Raw genomic sequence first — 26678 nt, 5'->3', positions numbered from 1 at the left:
TAATCCTTACACTCTCAGAGTTGAGTAGTAAATGTGTTAACCTTTAACACATAAAAATGTGTATATTTAATGCAGAACATATTTTGAAAATGACTTTTAAAAACATGTCTAATTACCAAAAAAGATCTGAATCCTTTGAAAAGTTCAGAGAGTTCAAGGCTGAAATTGAAAATGGATTGGATAGACGGATTAAGACACTTCGATTGGATCGAGGTGGAGAAATAGAACAGTTCGTTTGGATTCGGGTTCTAGAATACTTCGATTGGATCTTTGAAAAGTTCAGAGACCATATTTCTCCTTCGATTGGATTCGGGTTCTAAGACTATTTGATAGAACATGGAATCGTTTCCCAACTTTTAGTGCTGGGTACACCTCAGATGAATGGTGTAGTGGAGAGGAGAAATAGAACCTTGTTGGACATGGGTCATTCGATGATGAGTTATGCTTCCTTACTGAACTCGTTTTGGGGATTTAAAGCGGAGACTGTGGTACATATACTCAACTATGTTCCTTCCAAGAGTGTTGTGAGAACATCTATTGAGTTGTGGAACGGGCGTAAAGCTAGTTTACGTCACTTCCGCATATGGGATTGCTCAACACGTGTGTTTGCGGCAAATCCAAAGAAATTGGAACCAAGGTCGAGGTTGTGCCTCTTTGTAGGCTACCCCAAGGTACACGAGGGGGTTACTTTTATGATTCGTCGAAAAATAGGGTGTTTGTTTCCATGAATGCTACTTTTCTGGAGGAGGATCATATACGGAGCACAATCCCCATAGTAAAATCGTGTTACGTGAGTTTTCCAACGAAACTACTAAAACTTCAACAAGAGTTGTTGAAGGGCCTACTTTATCAGCAAGAGTTGTTGATGATAGTTCTTTTGGTAGGTCGGTTCCACCTTAAGAGTTGAGGGAACCTTGACGCAGTGGGAGGGTTGCGAACCCACTCGATCACTATATGGGTTTCTCGAAAATCCTGGCTATGGTAGCCGATGGCGACGTTGAGGATTCGTTGTCTTATCAGAAGGTAATGGAAGATGTTGATCGGGATGAATGGGTCAAAGCCATGGATCTCTAGATGGAGTTAATGTACTTCAATTCAGTATAGGATCTTGTAGATCAGCCTGATGGGGTAAGACCTATAGTTTGTAAATGGATCTACAAGAGGAAACGGGGTGTCGATGGGAAGGTGCAAACCTTCAAGGCTCGACTTTTGGCAAAGGGTTATACCCAGGTGGAGGGAGTCGACTATGAGGAGACTTTCTCGCCTGTTGCCATGTTAAACTCAATGCGCATCCTTCTGTCCATTGTCAATTATTATGATTATGAGATCTGGCAAATGGACGTCAAGACGTCCTTTATAAATGACAATCTTGAGGAGACTATTTACATGGTGCAGCCCGAGGGATTCATTAACCAAGGTCAAGAGAAAAAAGTTTGCAAACTAAATCGGTCCATTTATGGGCAGAAACAGGTGTCTCGATTTTGGAACATTCGGTTTGATACTGCGATCAAATCGTATGGCTTTGACCAAAACGTTGATGAGCTTTTGTCTACAAGAAGATCGTCAATGGTTTAGTAGTTTTCTTAGTATTGTATGTAGACGATATCCTACTCACTGGGAATGATGTAGGTCTACTGACTGCAGTTAAGAACTGGCTAGCGAACCAATTCCAAATGAAAGATTTGGGAGAGGCTCAGTTTGTTTTGGGAATACAGATCTTTCGGGATCGTAAGAAAAAAGTGCTAGCACTGTCTCAGGCATCATACATTGACAAGATGTTACTCAAGTATTCGATGCAGGACTCTAAAAGGGGCCTACTACCATTCAGTCATGGAGTCACTTTGTCTAAGGACATGTGTCCTAAGACACCTTGAGAGGTCGAGGAGATGAAATGAGTCTCATATGCATCTGCCATTGGCAATTTTATGTATGCGATGCTCTATACTAAGCCAGACATCTGTTATGCTGTGGGAATAGTCAGTAGGTATCAGTCTAACTCTGGCCAGGGTCATTGGATCGCAATTAAGAACATCCTCAAGTATCTTCGGAGAACGAGGGACTACATGCTCGTGTATGGGTCTAGGGATTTGATCCTTACTAGATTCACAGATTCTGACTTTCAGACTGATAAGGACAATCGAAAGTCCACTTCAGGGTCAGTTTTTACTCTTAACGAATGAGTTGTAGTGTGGAGAAGCACTAAACAGGGGTGCATCGCCGATTCCACGATGGAGGCAGAGTACGTAGCGCCTTGTAAAGCTGCTAAGGAGGCCGTTTGGCTCAGGAAGTTCTTGACAGAGCTGAAAGTTGTTCTAGATATGTCTAGGCCATCACCCTCTATTGTGACAATAGTGGTGCTGTGGCGAACTCCAAGGAGCCTAGGAGTCACAGGCGTGACAAACACAGAAGTATCATCTCATCCGCGAGATAGTGCATTAAAGGGACGTGATCATCACGAAGATCGCTTTGGAGCACAACGTTGCTGACCCTTTACGAAGGCTCTCATGGCTACAGTGTTTGAGGGTCACCTTCAGAGCATGGGTCTATGGGACCACTTGCTGTTGGACTAGGGCAAGTGGGAGATTTTATTGTATTGGTACTTAGTGCCCTAGTTTATTTTTTTGTACTAGTTTTTGTACATGCTACTTATTTTAGGACAAGTGGGAGATTGTTGGGGATGATGCTCTAAAGTCTCGTGTCCTGTAGTTTGTAAACACAATTTTGTACGAACACTTGTGATGTATAATATATGATATTTTCTTCACTACTTATCTTTGAACACTGGATGTTTTATTTGCTTTACCACCAAACCAATAAACTAAAATCCCTGGTTATCATTTATTAACTTAAGCATGCATGTGGAGACATACAGGTGGATCATGCCTTAAAAGTGATAACCAAAATGGTCTGTAGTATATGGATATAGGAGGAAAACCTTATCCTGGTAACGCTACGGATGCAGCTCACTTTATAGAATAGTTACAAGTGTTATGACTTGCTACAGATGGTCTGATCCTAATCATTCATATGGAGACAGGCGAGCGGGGGCATCCTATACAAAAAAGTTTGTATGAGACCGGACCATGAAGTGTTATAGTCTCGTTATATGATGCTGTTCATGACAGAGACTTTACTTCACTAGGATGACCATAGGTAACATGACCTCAATCTTGAGTGAGTTGAGAACTCCTACATTTGAGGGCGATCCTTTGATTTGCACGGGTGCGAGTGGCCAGATTGCTAACTTAAACCTACTACTTTGGGGATTCGTCTGGTTTAGGAGTTGGGAACTTAGCTATATAAGATGGAATTCACTCCTTCCCCAAAGTAAGGGTAAGTAGATAGATTGCTCCCTTAAGAGCTGATTTCGGGGCTTGAATGATGTGGCACCACACACCTTCTTATGGCCCGAGAGGTGTCCACACATATTAGGACTATGTTGTATTGTTCATTAAAGGAATCAGTGGTAATTAAGGAGTTATATGTAACTATAGGGGTAAAACGGTAAATTGGCTAAGTTGTACTTACGAGCATCTACGAAGGGTTTTCGTACTGTTATTAGTTATATCCGATGTACACAGAAATATATCTATGGTGAGAAAAGTGCAACTATCGGTCTTTAGTGGAATGTCTGGCAGTTAACCGATGGTGGATCTCATGGCTAAAGAGTTTAATAAGCTATTCACGTACTGTTGCAGCTTCAAGCCATAGGTCCATAAGGTCCCCTTGGTAGCTCAATGAATTCAAGTTGAGAATCTGTTTTTTAGGTCAGTTTGAATTGTTCAAATTGATAAGAGGGAGTTCGATTATAACGATATGTTTGAACTGGTTAATTATATTTGATATGATTGACTTTATGTATGACATGCATTAATTGGAGGAAATTGGATATAAATATGATTATATCTAGTGGAGGAGATAACACTATAGTTGATATGTGATATTAAACTATAGGTTAACAATATAATATGATATATTTATTATTTTATTTTGACAATTATAGGATAATTAGATGCCGTTTTCTCCATAACCGTGTGTTAGTGGGAAGTTTCAATCAGTTTTCATAACTGAAGAGTAAAATAAAAATCGTTTTCATTTTGAAAATGGAATCACGGAATTCGCTCAAGTGAAGTGTATACTGACCATCACTTAGTAAAATTAGAGACTATACGATAGCTCGTATTACTACACGATTGCTTACACACGCACGCTTCTTTCTAAACGATTGCCTATGTTTTACTAAATGATCGCTTAGCGTGGAGCATTTACTAAACGATCGTATAGACGATCGCTGCCTTTTTCCTACACGATTGTGTACACTTTTCTAAACGATCAAGCATTTTGTCTATACGATAGACTAAGCCTTCTCCCACTTGCTTGATTGTTGTATATGATCCTCTTTTCCTCCTCCCTTCTACCAAACCCGAACATAGCTCACTCTTTGGATTCTCACACCGAGAATACTGAGGGTTCCAAGTGGTGGTGTCGTCCCCATCTTTCTTCTATTCGTGTGGAGGCTGTTTGTGGTAGACGACTAAGTGTTGGTGAACAATAGCTTGACGTACCAGCGAGAGCATCTGTTCCCTTGGAGAGATTGTGATTTGTCGAGAAGAAAAGTTATGCAACTGGTAAGGTTGCTTGTTCTCTTATTATTCAATCTTAAAGCATGCTGGTAATTTATAGTTTGATACACATATGTATGTTTGAATGTAAATGTGGTAATTCTATCACTATGTATTTGGAAAGATTCGCTTCCACTCAGAGGTACTCTTGTATAAAAGTTCCTTTAGCTACATCATTCTCAATGAGTAGGATATCGTCTACATATAACACTAGGAAAACTACTGAACTGTTGTTGATTTTCTTGTAGACATAAAGCTCATCAATGTTTTGATCAAAGTCGTACAATTTGATCTCAGTATCAAACCGAATATTCCAAGATCGAGACGTTTGTTTCAGCCCATAAATGGACCGATTGTTTCAGTTTGCAAACTTTTTGCTCTTGACCTTGGACAATGTTGGGCTGCACCATATAAATGGTTTCCTTAAAATTTCCATTTAGAAAGGCAATTTTGACGTCCATTTGCCACATCTCATAATCATAATAAGTGGCAATAGAAAAGAGGATGCGTATTGACTTCAACATGGCAAAGGCGAGAAAGTCTCCTCATAGTTTACTCCTTCCACCTGGGTATAACCCTTTGTCACAAGTCGAGCCTTGAAGGTTTGCACCTTCTCATTGGCACCCGGTTTCCTCTTGTAGATCCATTTGCAACATATGGGTCTTACTCTATCAGGCTGATCTACAAGATCCCATACTGAGTTGAAGTACATTGACTCCATCTCGAGATCCATGGCTTTGACCCATTCATCCCGGTCAACATCCTCCCTTGCTTTCTAATAAGACAACAGATCCTCAATGTCGCCATCGGCTACCATAGCCAGGGATTTTCGTGAAACCCATCTAACGAATAGGTGGGTTCGAAACCCTTCCACTGCATCGAGGTTCCCTCAAATTTTGAGGTGGAACCGACCTACTATATGAACTATCATCAACAACTCTTGCTGATGAAGCAGGTCCTTCAACAACTGTTGTTGAAGTTTCAGTAGTTTCGTTGGAAAGCTCGTGTAACACGATCTTACTACGGGGACTGTACTTCCTAATATGATCCTTCTCGATGAAGGTAGTGTTCATGAAAACAAACACTCTTTTTTTCTGTTGGATCATAAAAGTAACCCCCTCGTGTACCTTTGGGATAACCTACAAAGAGGCACAACCTCGACCGTGGTTCCAATTTCTTTGGATTAGCCTTAAGTACATATGTTGGGCAACCCCATATGCAGAAGTGACGTAAACTAGCTTTACGTCCATTACACAACTCTAGAGGTGTTCTCATAACACTCTTGGAAGGAACACAGTTAAGTATATATATTATAGTCTCCACTGCAAAACCTCAAAATGAGTCTGGTAAGAAAGCGTAACTCATCATCGACCGAACCATGTCCAACAAGGTTCTGTTTCTCCTCTCCGCTACACCATTCTGCTGAGGTGTACCCGACACTAAGAGCTGGGAAACGATTCCATGTTCTATCAATCCGATTGAAGTGTCTTAATCCGTCTATCAATTGCATTTTCAATTTCAACCTTGAACTTTCTGAACATTTCAAAGGATTCAGACTTCCATTACATCAAATAAATATATCAATACCTAGAGTAATCATCAACAAAGATGATGAAATACTCATAGCCTCCCCTGGCTCGCACATTCATCGGACCGCAGAGGTAAGAATGCACTAACTTTAGAGGCTCTTTGGCTCGATAACCTTTTCCAGTAAAAGGTCTTTTAGTCATCTTATCCTCAAGGCAAGATTCACACACTGGTAAAGAATTTTCTTCTAACTTGCTTAAAAGGCCATTCTTCGTTAACCTCTCAATCCTATTGAGATTGATGTGCCCTATTCGAAGGTGCCAAAGTTGGGCATTTTCTTTTGGAGAAACTTTTTGACGTATATTTTGAGTTATAACAGTTTTAAACATTTCTATGTTATAGTGGGAACTCGTTGCTAACGACCTTAGCACATACAAGTTATTTTTCAGATATGTTGTATAGATTTAAACTCCATCTTTATGAATAAACCCTTTATTCAATTGAAATTTAAGAGTATATTTACACTGTAACACGCATTTTACAGATCCTTTTCAGCTCAGGAACTAAAAATGCATCATGTAAAACAAAAAAATTCTTCTGTAACGTCAACTGGATCCCTTCCACTACCACAACTGAGACGATGTGCCCAATGTCTACTCGCATCGTTATCTCACCAGCCATCAGCTGCCGTCTGGATCTAATCCTCTAAAAAGAAGAACAAACATGATTAGTGGGTCTGAATTAATAATCCAGGCAGAATCATCATTCTCCACTAAACAAGTTTCTAACACCAATAAATCATATTTACCTTGTTTCGCCTTGGCTTCAGCCTTAGCCTTGTTTTTCTTCTTGATCCAACGAGGACAATTCCTCTTCCAGTGCCCATCCTGGTTACAATGTAAATACATTCCTTAGTCTCTGGGTGCTGGTCGCCTTCCCCGCTGGGCGACAGACAGTGAGTTAGTAGGTGCCTTCTGCTTCCCCTTATCGCCGTTATTCTTCTTCCATTTAGTAGTGTTAGAAGTAGAAGGTGCAAACTTAGTCCCTGAGCTCGAACCTTAATGGAACTTCTTTGAAGACGAGGCAACATTTGCCTCACTAACCCTCTTCTCCTTAATTTTCAGTAAGGATTGGAATGTCTGTAACTCGTTGAGGAGAGTTGTAAGGATATAGTTCACTTTGTTAAGAATCACATTGCTAACAAAGTGTAGGAAGCTATCCAGCAACGAATGCAAGGTAATGCTAACCTGGCTGCCCTCATCGATCCTCGACCCATTCATCTCCACCACATTGAAGTGAACCCTCATGTTAAGTAGGTGTTCACGAACAGACGTGTATTCCTCCATTTTGGAATTGAAGATGCATTTAAGAGCCTCATGCGCTGAGACCATGGACTCATGCTTCTTGGCCAAAACGTTGTTAAGATTGGCCAAGATATAGGCTCGAGCCTTCTCATTTGCCTGTGTTCAATGCTCGTAGACCTCCCGAATATTTTGAGTGGCGTTAGGAGGTGGAATAGGAGGACAATCCTCTGTAAGGACGAACATGAGATCATCGATGATCACTATTTTTGTGATCGTGTGGTTCCAACTAGCGTAATTCTTACCAGTTAATTTATCGATGCTAAGTAGAGCTAAAGTGCCGCTGGTCATTACTACGTTTATGAAAACAGAACAAACTTAATAAGTGTATGCAAAACCACATTTTAACCAATTTTAGTTTTAGCAAAATAGTTTCCAAGTACTCTAAGTGAAAAGACTTCAATTTCATAATGATGCCCCAGCGAGGCAGGCAAACGTCACCGGTGGGGTGATCATATACCCCTTCACTAGGATGAGACACTCTCAACCATTAGACAGAAACAACTCTTGTAACTCCACCTAACAGTTACCATTTGTTTGGCCCAAAACTGTTAACCCTTAACAATTCTACGTAAGTGTAACCCCTCGTTTTCGGCCCTATAGTCCCGCCCTAATGCACCCACCGTAGGAAAAAATTAGATTATAACAAGAGACTAAAGCAACCTTATCCTATACAGGAGATTAAATAAAGAAACATGCAAAACTTCCATCCTATAGGGGGATACTCCCAGGGTGCCTCGAGGCGATGCACAAAAACTTTATCCAACCTAACGAGAGAGACCGTGGGATATGCTGTCGCACGTCACGCTCCCACTTACTATGAACATTCTCTCCATCCACCTTGATATTAACCTACCCAAACACCATCCTTTAGGGGGACACTCCTAGGGTGCCACGAGACCGAGGATAGATCTCACGGTGTGGACAATGAATGTTCTACCTAGGGGTTCATTAACTTAGACCACCCGGTTACTAATTTTAATCTAAGTCAATTTAATCTGCCCAAAACAACTCTTGTCTTTGAAATTAAACAAGTTCAAGTAGTCACATTAAACTCTTTAATGGACTATCCTCAAATTTACATGCATGCATCAAATTTATCTAATTCACCTTTCCAGGTAGGTTCCCAGGTAGGGGTGTTCTGTTTCCATCACCTTGAATACTGATAACGAGTAGAAATGCATGTTATCATAATACTAAGTTCTTAAACAATGTTGGATTGCGTTGATAGAATATGTTAACTTGCGTCCATTAAGCATAAATTCTACAATATTGCGGTCGCATGCGTCCAACGCATTAGGGAAGTTGATCTCTATATTTTTGTGCAGAATAATATGTTAATGCAAAACAAAGAATGCAATCATAGGAATACATCGGTCGAGCGCAATTTCATCGCAAGACTTTGCGTTAATCGTGCTAGAAAACATCCACCCAAGAAGAATCATCGCAACATGGTGGACGCATGCGGACGAAAGGACAATTAAGATTGATGGGACAGAAAGCTAATAGCAGTCGAATCCAAATTAAGTTGACAGTCGATAACGGTCAAAAAGTACATCCAGCTTTATCGGTGACAATTATCCAGCGCATTAGTCAGGAATTAAAGCTGTCCCATCTGTACAGCCAGAAGAGAGAAGCCGCCTTTTGATAACTTGTAGAAATACAAGTTATTTATGCCACCTTATCTAGATATTGCGGCCAAAAATTAGTAAATAAGCGCCGATTGTATGAAGATTAGCTTAGAATTACAATAATTATAAATGATTGCAATTACACTCACTAACGCCATAAAGATGGAAGATAAGCCGAGTTTTACTCTGTTTTGCAGGAAACCAAGTCACCGCTTGCGCTCAAGGCTCATGAGAAACTGATCAACGCATCTCTGTCACATTGCGCCCGTCAATCAATAATGAAGAGACGATCACCGCAATGACGACGCAATGCGACAGTCGATCCAGAGCTAACTTTCAATCTCATGCAGTAATAAAAACAACACCGCATGCAAATCCACGATCGAAAGATGCAGCTGAGCAACGCAAAAGCGAAGGATTGAGACACGTGTACAACTAACGATTGTGCAGAATTGACGATCTGATTGCATAACAGAAGGAATAATATCCCTCCATCTTCGGAATTACCATAACCATCAGTGGGGACCACAAGGCCGGAGTCAAAGGCCTACACCTATAAATACCTCATAGATTTCAGAGAAAACTTATGCTACTTGATATGGGGCGAATTGTTACTAAAGTATTGAGAGAAAAGGCTGAGTTGAGTGCTTAATTGAAGATATTCGGGAAGAAGACGAGATAAGGCCGAGAGGTGAATCTCAGATCTAACCTGTCGAATACCCGATCAGAAGTTCTGTGTAAAGATCTCTGCTACCAGTGGAGCAAGCCTGAGAGGGAAGCTCTTCCTACTATCAAATCCATCCTATCTGGAAAGCAGATATCCATCGAATCAGTGCCAAGATATTGGCACTTGTTTATATTTGTTCTATCTCTTTCATCGTTGTATTTCACTTTCTCTTATCTTTTCATTCACACACCATGTATGTTTCGATAGCTTTCATATACCATTCTCTGTCTATTTCCGTTCCTCCGTTAAATCATTTTCTCCATGATGTCTTTTCAATCCCCTGATAGTTAATATGAATCAAACAAGACTTAAACTGTGTTGAAGGTATAAAATGCGTTTAGTTAAGGCATGTTAGACGACATCTTCACCTATGAGAGTAGAAGTGAAGATGCCATTCTGATCTATCGAGAGAGGGTTAGAAGAATGTGTTAACTAAAGCGAGTAGTACGTCCATACATGGAAGCAACCTTGCGTTCATTACTTTATTCTCTGTTTCACCACATACATGTGGGACGTGGCCGATCACTGAAAGGTGTACACCAAGAGAAGAGCGGAACAATATTTCTAGCTTCAATGCAATTGAGAACTTGTGTTGTTTATATTATTTATCTTTCTCTTTCTATTCTATTCATAAGACTTGCCGCTGCATTCCACGTCTTTGCATAACTTTCACAGCCAGCCTTGACCCCAACATCTTGTAACATGAAGCATGTATCTTGTATCATTTAGCTTAGGTTTATTGTACTTTATTTTATTATCGCATCTTTACTGCTTTACTTTATTTTATCGCAATTTATATACCTGTACAAACACATTTTTAAAGATTGAAAACCTGGTCACATATATCATGAACATATCACCATAACCTAAAACAGTCCTTGAGTTCGACCTCGGATCACACCGAGAAACTTGCGGTGGAATTACACTTGGTTCCATCGTAAAGAAACTTGTGACAACGCATGGCATACTACGTGAACATCCATAATTAACGCATATCTAGCAGTAGTATCGCATCATTTCTAGCATAGAACATCATCAATCATACCTATCAGCGAAAAGTCAACACCTTTCACCTTTGATGCCCTATAAATACCAAGTGCATTCTTTAGTAAAGGGGTTAAGTAGTCGATTACTTCACCACTTTACAAGTTCACACCTCTGTTCATAGTTTTCTTTTCCATTTCACGGTGGAGCTAGAAAAGAGTGGTGACGCCAGAGATCATCCAAGGCAGCTCGAGAGAGAACCTTGGGGTGTGAGAACAGAGAGCGAGTTGACCCTCGCGAAAGCAAGAATATCTTTAGAGCACGAGTAGAACAGTGTAACACCTGGTGGCAAGAAATTGCTCCAGGCTCTTTACTATACTTGCATTGTTATTTTGTACTTCATCTTTTATCTATTCAATGGAAGTTATATTTCTACATCTGCTCACTCTCTTAATACGCAGGAGTAGCTAAACTAGTTGAATGGGTTGAGAGGAACTAAGCTAAAATGATCTAGGAAGTTCATTGCTTGCGATTGTCTTGTTTTATGCTGTGCGAAACATCCCTTTAGAGTTTCTCGAGAGAGAATCTAAAGAAAGAACCTAATGTCTTGAGAGAGCTAGGTTAGAATCTGACTTGAAAGAGCAAGATTAGGCCTACATAAACAAGAAATAGAGACTTAAAGATAAGCTCTGTTTGTCAACTTGCATCGCATGAATCCTAGGAATGGGAATGATATTATGCGGTCGCATATTTGTGTGAATGTCATGTTGTCATTGCATAAATAGAAATAGAGGTTTATGTGTAAACCCTGTAGACTTATCGCTTATTTATCGCATGCGTTCTAGCCTTAGAAGTCGTGGCATTCACGCCGAGAGGTGGTTTACTATTATATGCATGTGCATGAGCGCAAGGCATGAATGAAACCTAGGGAGTGTTAGCCGAAACACTTCTCAACCCATTCACCGCATATTCATCGTATTTTTCGTTGCCAACTCTTTTCGAACTTTGCTGCATTTATTATTATTTTCATTAACGCAACAACAAACCAACCACTTTATTTATTTTACCCGTTACCGCAAAGTTTTCATAAGAAAATTATCAATGGAAACTATTTTCACAAGTCCCTGTGATCGACCTTGGACTTACCAGGAAACTCAGAGGAATTTACACTTGGATTCCGCTGGGAAACTTGAGTGCACAATGTAATTCTATCAATGCATATCATCCATTTTCCACATTTAATAAAATAATGCATCAAATACCCTAGCTTAGACAGAACTTGCCTTAGACAAAAGGTCCCTTATAGATAAATTTGCTACACTTTAGCCTTTTATTAGTCAATTTAATCCTATTAAACTGATTAAAAGATTAAAGCCTAGGTTGCTAATCTTATTAGAACCGTGATCTTAGGTCTATCTCCACCAAGTTTTAAAACACTTTTAAAACCATGATTCAAACCTAAGTTTTTATGCATTTCTTTCTTATAGATTTTAGTTCTAATTTCCTTATAACCTTTATAAAAGAAACAATTAAAACCATACACATTGCCACACCATTAGGTATTTATAACGCTTATAAATTTAACCCATGTGTCATGCTTCATGCAATGTCCATTTGTTACTATACATAACTTTTATATACATGTAATGAACCAAGCAAAGATGCTTCCATACACAATTATACTTTAACACTTATAATATAAAGATGATGCATGTCTATGCTTAATGCATGCATAAATATAACTCTTACATTATATGATGCATGAGCATGCTCTTATGTAATTTAAATCATGCTTCTCTAAATCATAACACTTACAATAAAGAGATGATGCATGACCAATGCATAACCTAAGGTGGGATTTCTTTTATATAGAATACCATATGACATATAAATAAACATACATCCTATGTACATTCAAAAAGATTAATGGACTGAGATGAACCACATCATAACTGAAAATAAAAATTCTATCTATTACATATTCCATTGAGAAAATCGGTTCACAGGCGAACCGGATCTTGAACCGCCGGGCGAAGCTCCCATCGTTTAGTAAATGCAGCCGGGTATACACGATCGTTTAGCTACGATCAAGTACCTTTTACTATGCGATCGTTTAGCGCACAAGACATTAACCCGCAAGTCTAAACGATCGTTTAAACGACTACGTTGCTGTGAAGCACGATCGTGTAGTTAGTAACTAAGTGATGAAGCTTGTTGAGCTACACGATCGTCTAGTGCACGCACGTCAACCTGCTCCCGAGTATCCGATACTCTACGATTGTGTACACGACCTGACCAACACTTGGTTGTCTTCATCCTCGAAGAACAACAACTCCTTGCTTCGAAGCTTAATCACGAACGACTCATAGAGACTAAAAAATTTTGAATTTATAGACTCGATAGCAAGTTAATATGCCCAAAATGTAGGGGCCTTTACAATTAACTTTAAATGTAAAAGAATTTAAACAACCAGAGGATTCATCCCAAAAACTCCATTAATCCACATCCACAAACAATTTAACAATTAAACAGAATGTAGACATGCTTCACCCACCGAGAAAGTAAATGCTATTATTTTCATCAATGAATTTGGAATATCAGAACCTGGCTTGGATACCAATTAAAGGAACTCTTATCAAAGAGTACCTCTTAGCAAAAGCAAGATCGTTCTAAACTCATTGTGATAGAATTACTGCATTCACAATCAAACAGACTAGTTATGTATTTAACAATAGATTACAGGCATGCTTTGAAACTTTTAATCAACAAAAGAGAACAAGAAACATACCAGTTGAAGAACTCTTCTTCACAGAAATCTCACTCTCGTTAAACGGACTGCAGCTCTCGCCCTTGCTGAGATCGTCCAAGCTAATCGTCCACTAAATCGTTGTCATCTACCCAGGAATAGACTCTTCACGAACTCGATAGCAAGAAAGACACTACCACTCGGAATAGACTAGGTAAGTCTATGCGATTGTTTAGGAAAAGATGCGCGTGTACACAATCGTTTAGTAAACACTGAGTTGTCGTGTATGCTCTCGATTTGTTATGCAATAGGTAGTATACACAATTGATGAGCGAATGTTTGATCTTTTGCAAAATGAAAATAATTTTTATTTTATCCTTTAGTTACAAAACTGAATGCAACCTCCCACTAACTCATTTGGTTATGGAGAAAAAGCCGCCATAATTATCCCATAATTGTTAAATTAAAAAATAAATATAATCTTATTATATTTATAACCTATGGTTTAATATCACATCATATACAATACATTAACTATAGTCATTTTCTCCTCCACTAGATATAAATCATATTTATGTCATTTTCCTCCAATTAATGTATCTCATACATCATGTCAAATATATCATATATAATTGACCAGTTCAATCATATCATATATAATCGAACTTCCTCTTGTCAATTTGAACACTTCAAATTGACCCAAAAACTGATTATCAACTTGAATTCATTGAGCTACCAAGGGGACCTTATGGACCTATGACTCGAAGTTCCAATGGTATGTGAATAGCTGACTAAACTCTTTAGCCACGAGATCCACCATTCGTTAATTGTCAGGCATTCCACTAAAGACCGACAACTACACTCTTCTCACCATAGATATATTTTTGTGTCCATCGGATATAACCAATCAATAGTACGATAACCCTTCGTAGATGCTTGTAAGTACAGTTGAGCCAATTTATTGTTTTGCCCCTGTAGTTACATCTAACTCCTTAAGTACCATTGATCCCTCTAATGAACAATACAACATAGTTCTACTATGTGTAGACACCTCTCGGGCCATGAGAAAGTGTGTGGTGCCACATCGTTCAAGCTCTGGAATCAGCCCTTAAGGGAGCAATCTATCTACTTACCTCTGCTTTGGGGAAGGAGTGAATTCCATCTTGTGTAGCTGAGGTCCCAGCTCCCAAATCAGACGAATCCCCAATGTGGTAGGTTTGAGTCGGCGATCTGGCCACTCGCACTCGTGCAAATCAAATGACCGCCTTCAAAGGTAGGAGTTCCCAACTCACTCAGGATTGAGGTCATGTTACCTATGGTCATCCTAGTGAAGTGAAGCCTCTGTCATGAACGACGTTATATAACGAGACTATAACACTTTATGGTCAGGTATAATACAAACTCCTTTGCATAGGACGCTCCTGCTAGCATGTCTCCATATGAATGATCAGGATCAGACCATCTGTAGCAAGTCACAACACTTGTAACTATTTTACAAAGCAGGCTGCATCCGTAGCGTTACCAGGATAAGGTTTCCCTCCTATATCCATATACTACAGACCATTTTGGTTATCATTTAAGGCATGATTTACCTATATGTCTCCACATACATGTTTAAGTTACAAACGACAACCAGGGTTCTTAGTTTATTAGTTTGTAGTAAAGCAATTAAAATATCCAATGTTCCATAGACAAAAGTGAAGAAAATATCATATATTATTACATCACAAGTGTTTGTTTAATACTGTGTTTACAAACAACAGAACCCAACGAGAGTTTAGGGCATCAACCCCAACATAAACATCATTACATTTTTGTGCACAAAAATGCATTTAATTAAAGTTGAACATGTTTTCAAAACAACTTTTGAAAAACATGTCTTATCACTAACTATTCATACACTATGAAATATTTAGTAATAAAGTTTGGAGAAATTGAATTTCTCTTCTGGTGATAAAAGCACCATATTCAGCAAAATTAAATAATATTTAATGCCTCCTACTACTTTAACTGAGTTGAGCATCTTGTGGCCAATTAGTAGAACTACTCCACTTAAATAAGTATTTGTCAAGATTTTCATTCTAATTATAATGAAGAAAAATTCTGATAGTGAATCATTATTCAGCTATCAAGATGTGAATCTGTATTCTCCACCCTGAACTTAGTAAATTATATTTACTTGTTCTAATTTTTCCTCTTTTTGAGACATTTCCAAAATCCCTCAACAATGGACATCCCAAACTAATTAGGAAATTTTTCCTCATTAGTTCTAGTCATTATAATTTTCTTGGAACCCTGATGATACTTAACTTTGTAGATCATTTAGCTTGCCATGACTCTAACATACAATATGTTTTGTCATTTTTTTAATCTACACACATCATATGTTATATAGACAATTACAGTAAGCTATCACTGCAAAGTTTATTCATAAACACTTCAAGAAATGACAACAATTCTTTTGAGAACATTTCCTAAATTAAAAAACTAAATTACACTGCTATTATGTGTTGATGAAATTTTCAATGTAATAAATTCATCAAAACTTTTGACTTATATCGTTAAATAAAACTTATAGAGAAATATACATAACTTTGAATCATATAAAATATGTTAATCGACTACATGCAATCTATTATCCATTCTAATTCAGCAAATAAATTTAAAGATGAACCCATGAAGTTGAATATGAATCTCATTCATATAACTACAAAATTTCTATTGCTATGATACTTCAGTGAGTTAGAATAAAATCTACTGTAGGGCAGTCAGTCATTCCTTCACTAGATTAAGACAATCTCAACGAATAGGCAGAACAATTCCTTGTTACTGTAAATATCAGTCACCATTTTCGGTCCAGAAATTGTTAAACTCACTTAACATTTCTTGTAAGTGTAATCCATCGTTTTAGATTCTAAAGTTCTGCCCCAATGAGCCAACCATAGGGAAAAACCAATTAGGACATGAAACTAAAGTAATCCTATCTATCTTTGGAGTTTGAATAATGTGTAATGCAACAACGTTTTTCGTGTCAAGTAATATAAGGTCTTACTTGACACATTTTTCGTGTCAAGTATAAAAATCTCTTACATGACATGTTTTTTCATGTCAAGTAAAATATAAAAAATAATTAACTTATTATTTTAAACAAGTAAATGGGTTAAATGCCCTGAAACCCTCTCTTCCTCATTTTCTCTCTTACAAACCCCTCGCCCCCTCCCCCGAAACCCTCTCTTTGCAAAACCCCACCAGCCCCAGCCGACTCTCGTTCTCCCCACCGCCGGTAGTCGACCAGCTCCTCCCTCAGCCTCCGCCTCTAGCCAAAGCTATCCGTCACTGTCGAGCCTAGCCATTTATGTGACGAGACGTCTCTACTCGTCTCTTTCGCCCAAGCCGGAAGGAGCGTTCGCCGCTTGCCATTCGCACCACCAGACGCTGTTGTTCACGCCCCAGCCACCATGACGCTATCACACGCCGTTTGGAGTTGCCCAGCCTCGCACTAGACGATGTTCGTCGTATAGCTGCATTCCCCTATTCTAGATCCAGTCAGTTCTCCATCGGATCCACTGTTTTCATCCTCAACCGTCGCCATTCCTTGGGATTTTTGCCGGATCGTGGAGTTAGAAAAAATTAGTGTAAGTTGGGTTCCTCTTTGTGAGGTTAGTAGGTTCTTATTATTTTGTTATACCCATTGGTCTGGCGTGGGTTTAATTTTTGGTTGGGTTTTAAATTTGGATTGAGACCCCTCAAATTGGCTTGTATTTGCATTGAATTTCGTGTTCGAGGCTCGAGTGAAGCGTCGATTTCAACAAACACTTTGGGTAAGTCTGTTTTTCATGAATCTGAGGGCTTGTTAGTCTAGGAGTTAGCCATGAAGAATTATAGCATCTTCTGTAATGATTTGCTTGTTTGAATGTTTGATGATAAGATTGATTTTGAAGTGTTGGAAGGAGTTGAGTTGCAATCCAATAGGTTTGAGACCAATCTTGGCAAGGTTTTGATAAGTTTGAAGGTTAGTATTAATAGTTCTTTGTTACCCATTGATGTATTGCTCTAATAATTGAGTTATTTTCAATTTTTGATGTTCAATTCAATGATTTCAAGGGATTGGAGCCACTGTCCAACAGAGTTAACGATATTTGGACGTTTTGATAGGTATTAAAGCCTTGAAACTCTTTTGGAATTGTTACATAGTTGCTGGAATTTGGGTTTCTAACCATTATTATTGAACTTTTCGTAGGTTGGATTACTTAGTTGTAGTTTTAAAGTGGCATTCGAATCAAGCCACACTTTGGGTAATCTATTTGGAGTTAATTGGTTATTTTGGTGAATGAAATTTTGAAGAAATTTTTTATTGCTTGTAGATAATATTGGGCTTCTAATATTCTCTTCTATTAATTGATTCCTGTATTAGTTTTCTATTAAAGATGCACTTTGATTGCCTTTATAGAGAGATTTCAATTGTGTCAAGTCGCTTTTGCTTGAAAGTTGTGAAAGTTGGGGAAAAGGTGTCTACATTCTTCTGTTTTAAATTTTAGCATATGCTTGATTTGTTGATAATCTTCTTCCTCTTTATTATATTTTCTCAAACCTCTCCCATCTTCCTTCGTTTTGTAGCGAAAGGTAATTGGTCCTCCTGAGGCTGGATATGGTCAAAAGAGAATGAATGAAATCCCAGTAAGTCCCTAACTTTAAGTTGTAGATATTTTTTAAGTTTTGAGTATGATATTTTTCCATTGCATAAAGTAAGCCAATCATGTACATTTTTCCTTGTGCGTGTCTTTTTGTCATTGTTGAATCTTAACACTTATTTCTATAATTTGAAATTTGATGTTATCACCATTTATTCTATTTTGCAGGTTGACTTGCTTAAACATGGCTTGCCTAACCCTTACTTCTCGATCTTTAGACTTCAAAGTTCAATGTATAGATAAAATAATGTACTTTGTTGAGAGGTTACTTATTAAACAATTTGTCACTTTTGTGTTGTTGAAAGTCGAGTTGTATACAAAAGCAATTTTTAGTGAATATATTGAGTTGATGATCTTACATGTATAATGTTGATTTAGTTGATGTAATAATATTATTGGAATACAAGGCAGACAATGAGAATATCAATTGGGGCATTTAATTTGAAAAAAAAAAAAAAGACATATACTTGAAAAAAAAGTCAAGAATTATCATATATGATACATAATCAATGTTAAGAAGCAATAAACATGATATACCACCAATTTCAAGTGTATTATCTTTCTTGACACGAAAATTGTATCAAGAAACATTTTTCTTGACTTTTTTTGGAGTCAAGTTATCACATTATACTTGACAGTCGAATACTCGACGCTTTTATAAATGTCAAGTATACCCTTTACTTGATATTGGAAAAATGTCATGTAAATCCAATTTCTGTAGTAGTGATAGTTTAACAATGTTGATTCTTGTTTATTAAACACTATAATAAATGTAAATTATTCATTGGATGCTTATAAAATTTATTGTTTAATTCACTTTTCAGATCGGTTCCCAGGTAGGTGTATTCACTTTTAAAAGATTAATCCTATTTCTAATTGTATTAGAAATATATTAACATAGGTTTAGGTGAAATTAATTTTAGAATATTTAAAATTAATTTTAACCTATGGTTCCATGCAACTCTTGATTATAGATTTTAGTTCTGATTTCATTTGACTTAGAACTATTATAAAGTTTAATGAAACAATTAAAACTTAAGCCATGCATCTAATGACATACATAAAAATATAAGAATTATATTTCTAAGGTAATGTCATGCTTCATGCATTTTCATTTTCATTAAACAAATATAATATAACTCTTATACTAAGATATTAATGAAAATCATATAGTAAACATACATTACTTTAATATAACTCTTATATTAAAATTAATACATGCATACTACATAGTCATGCCATCATATACTATAACTATTAGAAACATGATACATGAACATGCTTTTCATTGATAAAATATAACTCTTATATTAATTAATGAAACTATATTAAACATGCATTTAAATATAACCCTTATATTAAAATGCATGAGCATGCTTAACTTAATCATGCAACTATATAATATAACTTTTATATTAAAATGATGCATGACTTTATGTTTATTCTATGGTAGGATTTATACTATATGATATACAATATGACATATAAATAATTAAAATCATACATCATAGGTATAATTAAATAAAACGACAATATTAGACTGAAATTGACATCCTAAATATTAATTAAATTAATATAACACTTGTATTAATTTAGTTAATGAAAATAGAATAAATATTTAATTATTACAAATTAATAATTAAAAAAAAAACAAAAAACTACACAAAGAAACCGCTAAGATGCTTGAACCTTCAATCTGGTAGTTTCCTGACACATGCGTAAACCATTTAAACCATTGCAATGTTGGTTTTTATGTTATGGCAGTGTTGCAATGCTCCATGCAACGTTGCGACAGGAGTGTTGCGGTACTGTAAGGCAGAAAGCCTGCTCTACTTTGTCTGTTCATTCGAATTTCTCTGTTCTTGCTCCAAAAGATCACCGATTCGAAGCTGAAACTCCATCACGAATGACACAGAAAAATACAGACTAGATTACTTGAATTAAATGCCCAAAACACCGGGCGATTACAACTTTAAATACTTTAAATTGATAAATTGTAGGTCACTTTTGAAACCATCCAATATGCAAAACTCATACATTCATAATGCATCATGCACCCATATAAACTCTAAATTAAAGTTCCAAAAAAAAAAAATTTAGAGATCGAGATGGTTCTGATACCAATTGAAGGGATTGAAATTCCCTGCAACGGAAGCAATTGGATGCAACGATCTCTAAATTTATTTTACAGAACATACAAAATACAAAGTAGCGGAAACCATTGATAAACATTATTAATTCAAACATGCTACTACAGTGAAAATTGAAGAGAGAGATTAATAAATCACTCACCTTTGAAGATCAAATTTTCATGTTCCTCTCTAATTCGAGTTGTCTTCTCCCGAGCTCACGAACTCGGCATCCATGAACTCAACGAACAGGAACAGACACCACTAAAGGGTCTTCCTTATTATTCTCAGGGACGAGAATCGTGCAGAGTTGCTGCAGTCAATCTTGGTGTGAGGAAAGAATAAGAGATTTTTTAGAGAAAAAAAATTCTTCCCTGTAAAAATCACAAAGAGAAGATGAACCAGAGGGGGGAAAGAGTTTTCTCTCTTCTAATTTGTTACGTGAGTTTTTTGAGAGAATAAATTTTTAATAAATTCATATTCAAAATTTTTTTTTTTTTAATAAATACATATTTTAACTAACTTAATATATATATAAATATTAAATTATAGGTTTTATCACATATAACCTATAGCTTATATTATATGACATATAATTTAACCTATAATTTTTATATAAATCACATCCATATAATTTAATATTTGAATCACATTCAAATAACGACCCTTCTCATCAGACTATATAAATTTAATATGAATCATATTCATATTGATTTTAACACATAGTTTCTATGTGAATCATATTCACATAATCAATGTTTGAATAATATTCAAATATTTATTTCTCTCATAAAATTAATTTGAATCATATTCACATTAAATTTTAATATATAGTTTTTATATGAATCTTATTCATATAATTAATATTTGAATCATATTCAAACATTTATTTCTCTCAAATTGTATCAACATACATTATATTATATAATGTATCAATGTACATTATTTAACTGTATCTTATACAATTAACTCCCTTTAATTAATTTGAATAATTCAAATCACATCAAAATTAATTTGTTTCCCATCAGTCCTCATTGAGCTAATGAGAGGATCTTATGGACCTATAGATCGAAGCTCCAACGATACGAGATTAATTGATTAAACACTTTTAATCAAATTAATCAACATTCATTAACTGCTGGTCACTTCACTAAAGACCCACCGTGGAACTCATTGCACTATAGATATATTTATGTGTCCATTGGATATAACTAATCAATAGTGCGTTGACCCTTCACAAATTGCTCTTAAGTATAGTTGGGTCTAATTATTGTTTTACTCCTGTAGTTACATCTAACTCCTTAAGTATCACTTATCCCTCTAATGATCAATTAATCATAGTCCAACTATGACCGAACCCCTCTCAGGCCAAGAGAGGGTGAGGTGCCTCATTGTTCAAGCCCCGAAATCAGCCCTTAAGGGAGCAAGTTATGTTCGTATCATAACTATAGGGAAGGAGTGAATTCCTTCTTATGTATTTGTGTTCCCAACTCTCGAAATTAGACTTAACATTTCGTGGTCCGGTCTTTATACAAACTTTTTTATGTTGGGTGTCCTAATTCTCTCAGAGTCTCATAATTTGTAAACAGTTTGTACACATTGTTATTAATAAAAGAAATGTTATTTTATTTGCATTTACTCATATCCAATAAACTAAGACCCGTGGTTATTTTATTTAACTTAAGCATGTATGTGAGACATAAAAGTGGATAATGCCTTAAGTAATAACCTAAATGGTCTGTAGTATAAGGATAAAGGAGGGATATCTTATCCTAGTGACACTATAGATACGACCCGCTTTGTAGATATTTACAAGTGTTGTAAAGTGCTACAGATGGTCTGATCCTGACAATTCATGTGGAGACATGGGAGTAGGGGTGTCCTACACAAAGAGTTTATATAAGACCGAACCACAAGTTGATTATTTTCTTTATATAACGCCGTTGATAATTGAAACTTACATCTCACTAAAATGACCATAGGTGACATGACCTTAATCCTGAGTGTTTTGGGAACTCCTACCTATGAGGGCGGTCCTTTGATTAATATGGGTGAGAGTGGCTAGATTACCAACTCAACAAGTATACCTTTTTGGGGATTCTTCTGATTGAGGAGTTAGAAACTCAGTTACACAAGACGGAATTCACTCCTTCCAGGAAGTAGGGGAAAGTAGATAAATTGCTCCCTTAAGGGTTGATTCCGGGTCTTGAACATAGTGGCCACACCCTCTCTTTGGAAAAGAGGATTTAGTCATAGTAGGACTATGACTTATTGTTCATTAGAGGAATCAGTGGTACTTAAGAAGTTAGATGTAACCACAGGAGCAAAACGGTAAATTGGCCTAGCTTTACTTACGAGTGATTTGTGAAGGATTATCGTACTGTTGATTGGTTATGTGGACATAAAAATATATTTGTAGTGAGAATAGTGCAACTGTCAGTCTTTAGTGGAGTGTCTGACAGTTAACAGATGGTGGATCTCGTGATTAAAGAGTTTAGTTAGTTATTCACGTACTTTGGAGCTTCAAGCTACAGGTCCATGAGGTCCCCTTGGTAGCTCAATGGGTTCAAGTTGAGAATCAAATTTTGGGGTTAGTTTGAAGTGTTCAAATTAATAAGAGGAAATTCAATTATATGTGATATAATTGGTGTGATGTATTAGATACATTAAATGGAAGAATTAATATAAATATGATTTATATTAAGTACCATAAAATAGAAAAAGAACTATGGTTTATATGTTTCATATGATGAAATATTAAAACTATAGGTTATAAATATAATATGATAAGTTGGTTGTCATATTTATTTATAATATATTGATTGTATGATAATTAATTTTTTTCTGGAAAATTATTTTCCAAAATTAGTAGTTGATCCATTCGAATAATTCTCACAGAAAAGGGCTATCAAGTAAAAATTGTTTTTACTAAGCGATAGCTATTGAGAGTCTACATGATCGCTTAGAGTTGACTATACGATAGGTACTCGGCTGATCGTTGTTGTATGATTGAGTAGCAAAGTCTATGCGATAGGCTTCAATTTACTAAACGATCGAGTACATCGCCTATGCGATAGACAGTGTCTTGATTTCCCACTAACTCGATCGTCTACTCGATCATAGACCTTCTGTCTTTCTAGTCCAAGATCATATAGAGCCCATAACTTCTGGATTCTCACACCGAGAATACTAAGGTAACCATTGTGGTGGTGTCCTTACTCTGTTCGTGAATCGAGTTGAACTTGATTGGGTTCGAGGAGCATTCAGACGTCCGTGTTGTTCATGTTCTGTTCATTGCGATCATTTGCTATTGTGGATGCATTGGAGAAAGATCGAGGGATTCTTGAAGAATGGTTCTTCAAAGGTACGCATACTCTATACCTTGAATCTCTTATAGCATGCTGTAATTTCTATTTATGCATAACTTGTTAGTTTCCGTTTAAGGTTGTAATTGTTGATGTTCAATCTGAATGGAATTTAGAACGATCCACTTCCGCTACTCATGGAGATCTATGTTTGTGATTTTCTTCAATTGGTATCAGAGCTAAGTTGTTCTAATATTCCAAATTCCATTACTGTACTGAACTTCTTTTACAATCGTGGGGGGTTTTAAGTTTTCTGCAATGTGTTTAAGAGTTAAATGTGTTTATGGATGTTTATGGGATGATTGCCTCTGTTTAAAGCTTTCTTTAAATTTACAAAGTGTTAATTTGTAAGGGCCCTTGTGTTTTTGGGTATAATTAACAAGCAATCGAGTCTGTATTCAAAGTGTTTGAAGTTGTTTGAGTCATTCATGATGTAGTTTCATAGCATGAAGATGTAGTTCTCATCGAGTAAGAAGACCGAAGGTTGGTCGTATGGTGTAGCCCAAGCTAAACAATCGTTGATATTTGGCTAAACGATCGTGTAGAAAAGATATGCCCGATTGTGTAGTATTTACTAAACGATCGTTTAGCTAATGCTAAACGATGGGGTAAAGAGTTTACTCTATCGTGTAGCATTGGTTGCTCGATCGTGTGGATGCTTGAGGTAAACGATCGCATAGAGTATTTGATACTCATCGTTTAATAAAAGGCGTGTGCACTAAACGATCGTGTAGTTTAGCATGCCTCATCGCATAGTCACTGACTATACAATCACTCGATATACGATACCTTACATTTGCTCAGCTATCATTTGTTGCACCGTATCGTTGTCATCTACTTGATCGTTTAAAGCTTGCATTGCACGATGCGTGCTACACGATCGCGTGGCCATATGTTTCATCGCATAGTCAAAGGTACATGATCGTTGCTAAACGATCGTTTATGCTCACACAGCGTTGCTAGATGATCACAAGGATTTGTTACAAGATCAAGGAGACGCGTTCTTCACCTGGACGGTTCAAGACCTGGTTCGCCTGTTTGAACCGGTTGACTCATTGCTATTTGTAATAGTTAGCTTTGTTTTTTTTTTAGGATTTAAGGCTAATTGTCCCGGTTCATCAACTTTTACTTAATGTACATGAGTTGTATATTTGTTTATATGCCATAGTGTATGATATATAGATTTAAAACCCACCTTAGGTTATGTATTTTATTCATACATCATATATTATAAGTGTTATAATATAGTTAATGGCATGATGAAATTACAAGAAAGTATGCTCATGCATCATGAAATATAAGAGTTATATTTATACATGCTTTAAGCATATTCATGCATCATCTTTATATTATAAGAGTTATAGTATAAGGGTGTATGGAAGCATGTATGCTTGGTTCATCGCTTTTTTATATATGTGTTATATACAAGTAGTAATGAATGAACAATGCATGGAGCATGATACTTAGGCTTGTTTATAAGAGTTATGAATGCCTTGTATGTGTTGCTTTACATTGTGGATGGTTTTAGTTGTTTCCTGTGATAAGTGTTATAATGAAAATTAGAACTAATATAAATAAGAAAGAGTTACATGCGAACTTAGGTGAACTCATGTTTTAAAAGGGTTTTAAAATTGGATCGAGATAGACTTAAGTTCATGGTTCTAATGTGATTAAATACCTAATTTTAATCTTTTTCAATAGGTTTAATAGGATTAAATTGATTTCCGTAAAAGATTAAATTTGTATTAAATCTATCTATAAGGGACCTTTATCTAAGGTGGGTTCTATCTAGGCTGAGATATTTAAGCTGACGGAAACAGGACACCCCTACTTGGGAACCTACCTGGAAAGGTGAATTAGATAGATTTGCTATAAGCATGCAACAGTTGATCGAAGACTTCATTAAAGAGTTTAATGAATGATGATCAAAAGTTGTTCAACTTTCCAAAGTAAGAGTTACTTTTGGGCATACCTAAAAAGTCACTTAGTTAAAATCGTTAGCCATGTTTTTTCTAAGTAAACTAAACCCTAGGTTATAAAATAATCACTAGGAGAAAAAGATGTAGATGATATGTCAATTCCACTCACATTTCTCTCCGAATGTTCATGCCTGAGATTCATGCTTGGCCTCCTGGTGCCGTGGGAGTATCCCCCTTCAGATGGTGTTTGCATGAGTCAATATCAAGATGGACGGAGAGAGTGTTACAGTACGTAGGTGAAGGATGTGTGTCAACATGTCCTGCGGTCTCCTTCATTGGTTTGCATCGTGAGATCTTCTTGCACGGCCTTATGGTGCCTTGAGAGCGTCCCCCTTTAGATGGTTTGTGCAGTTGGTCAATATCAAGGTGAACTTCAGAAATGGATAGGTTCGCTTTAGTTTTTTCCCCAATCAAATTTTGTCCCTTCGAATTGGCTGTTTGAGGCGGAACTCTAAGTTTTAAAATGAAGGGTCACACTTACGGGAAATTATTAAGCAAGTTAATGGTTTTTTGACCAAATCAATAATGGCTAGTTGTTATAGGAACAAGAATTGTTCTGGTATTAATGAGTGATTGAGAGTGTCTCAATTCAGAGGAGAGATAAATTGATTACCCTTCAGTGGCTTTTGTCTTAAACCTTTGAAGCGTCATTGAAAAATTAGATGTCATACGGGGTTCATTTAGATTTTGCTAAACCATATTGGATTTTGTTTTAAAGAGTATTTGCTAAAATCTAATGTAGATCAATGTGTTTGTTTTTTCAGCAACGTGTATGCTTTTTCGTTAGTTGCCTCTTTTAATTTGACCAGTTATATACATTGGAAAGAGTAAAAACATTGATGTGGTAAACACCTTAAGTTTGTCATGGTTGAGGAGTATCCTCAAGTCCCAACCCTTGATGCACCGCAAAATGTTC

The 26678-nt window shown here is 36.7% G+C and overlaps 1 long non-coding RNA gene across 1 annotated transcript in view; it reads left to right on the top strand.

Annotated features, from left to right (window-relative positions):
- Window positions 1–18716, top strand: part of LOC120068564 (uncharacterized) — a 30532-nt gene extending 11816 nt beyond the window's left edge. Inside the window, exons 2-3 of the long non-coding RNA XR_016525514.1 lie at window positions 18216–18275; window positions 18458–18716. This is a non-coding gene — a long non-coding RNA (uncharacterized LOC120068564). The remainder of the gene's footprint in view (window positions 1–18215; window positions 18276–18457) is intronic.
- Window positions 18717–26678: the final 7962 nt, after the last annotated feature.

This window comes from Benincasa hispida, chromosome 12 (assembly GCF_027475165.1).
Source record: "Benincasa hispida cultivar pf3 chromosome 12, pf3_genome.v1.1, whole genome shotgun sequence".
Classification (NCBI taxonomy): domain Eukaryota; kingdom Viridiplantae; phylum Streptophyta; class Magnoliopsida; order Cucurbitales; family Cucurbitaceae; genus Benincasa; species Benincasa hispida.
This window is presented reverse-complemented; position numbering and strand designations above follow the sequence as displayed.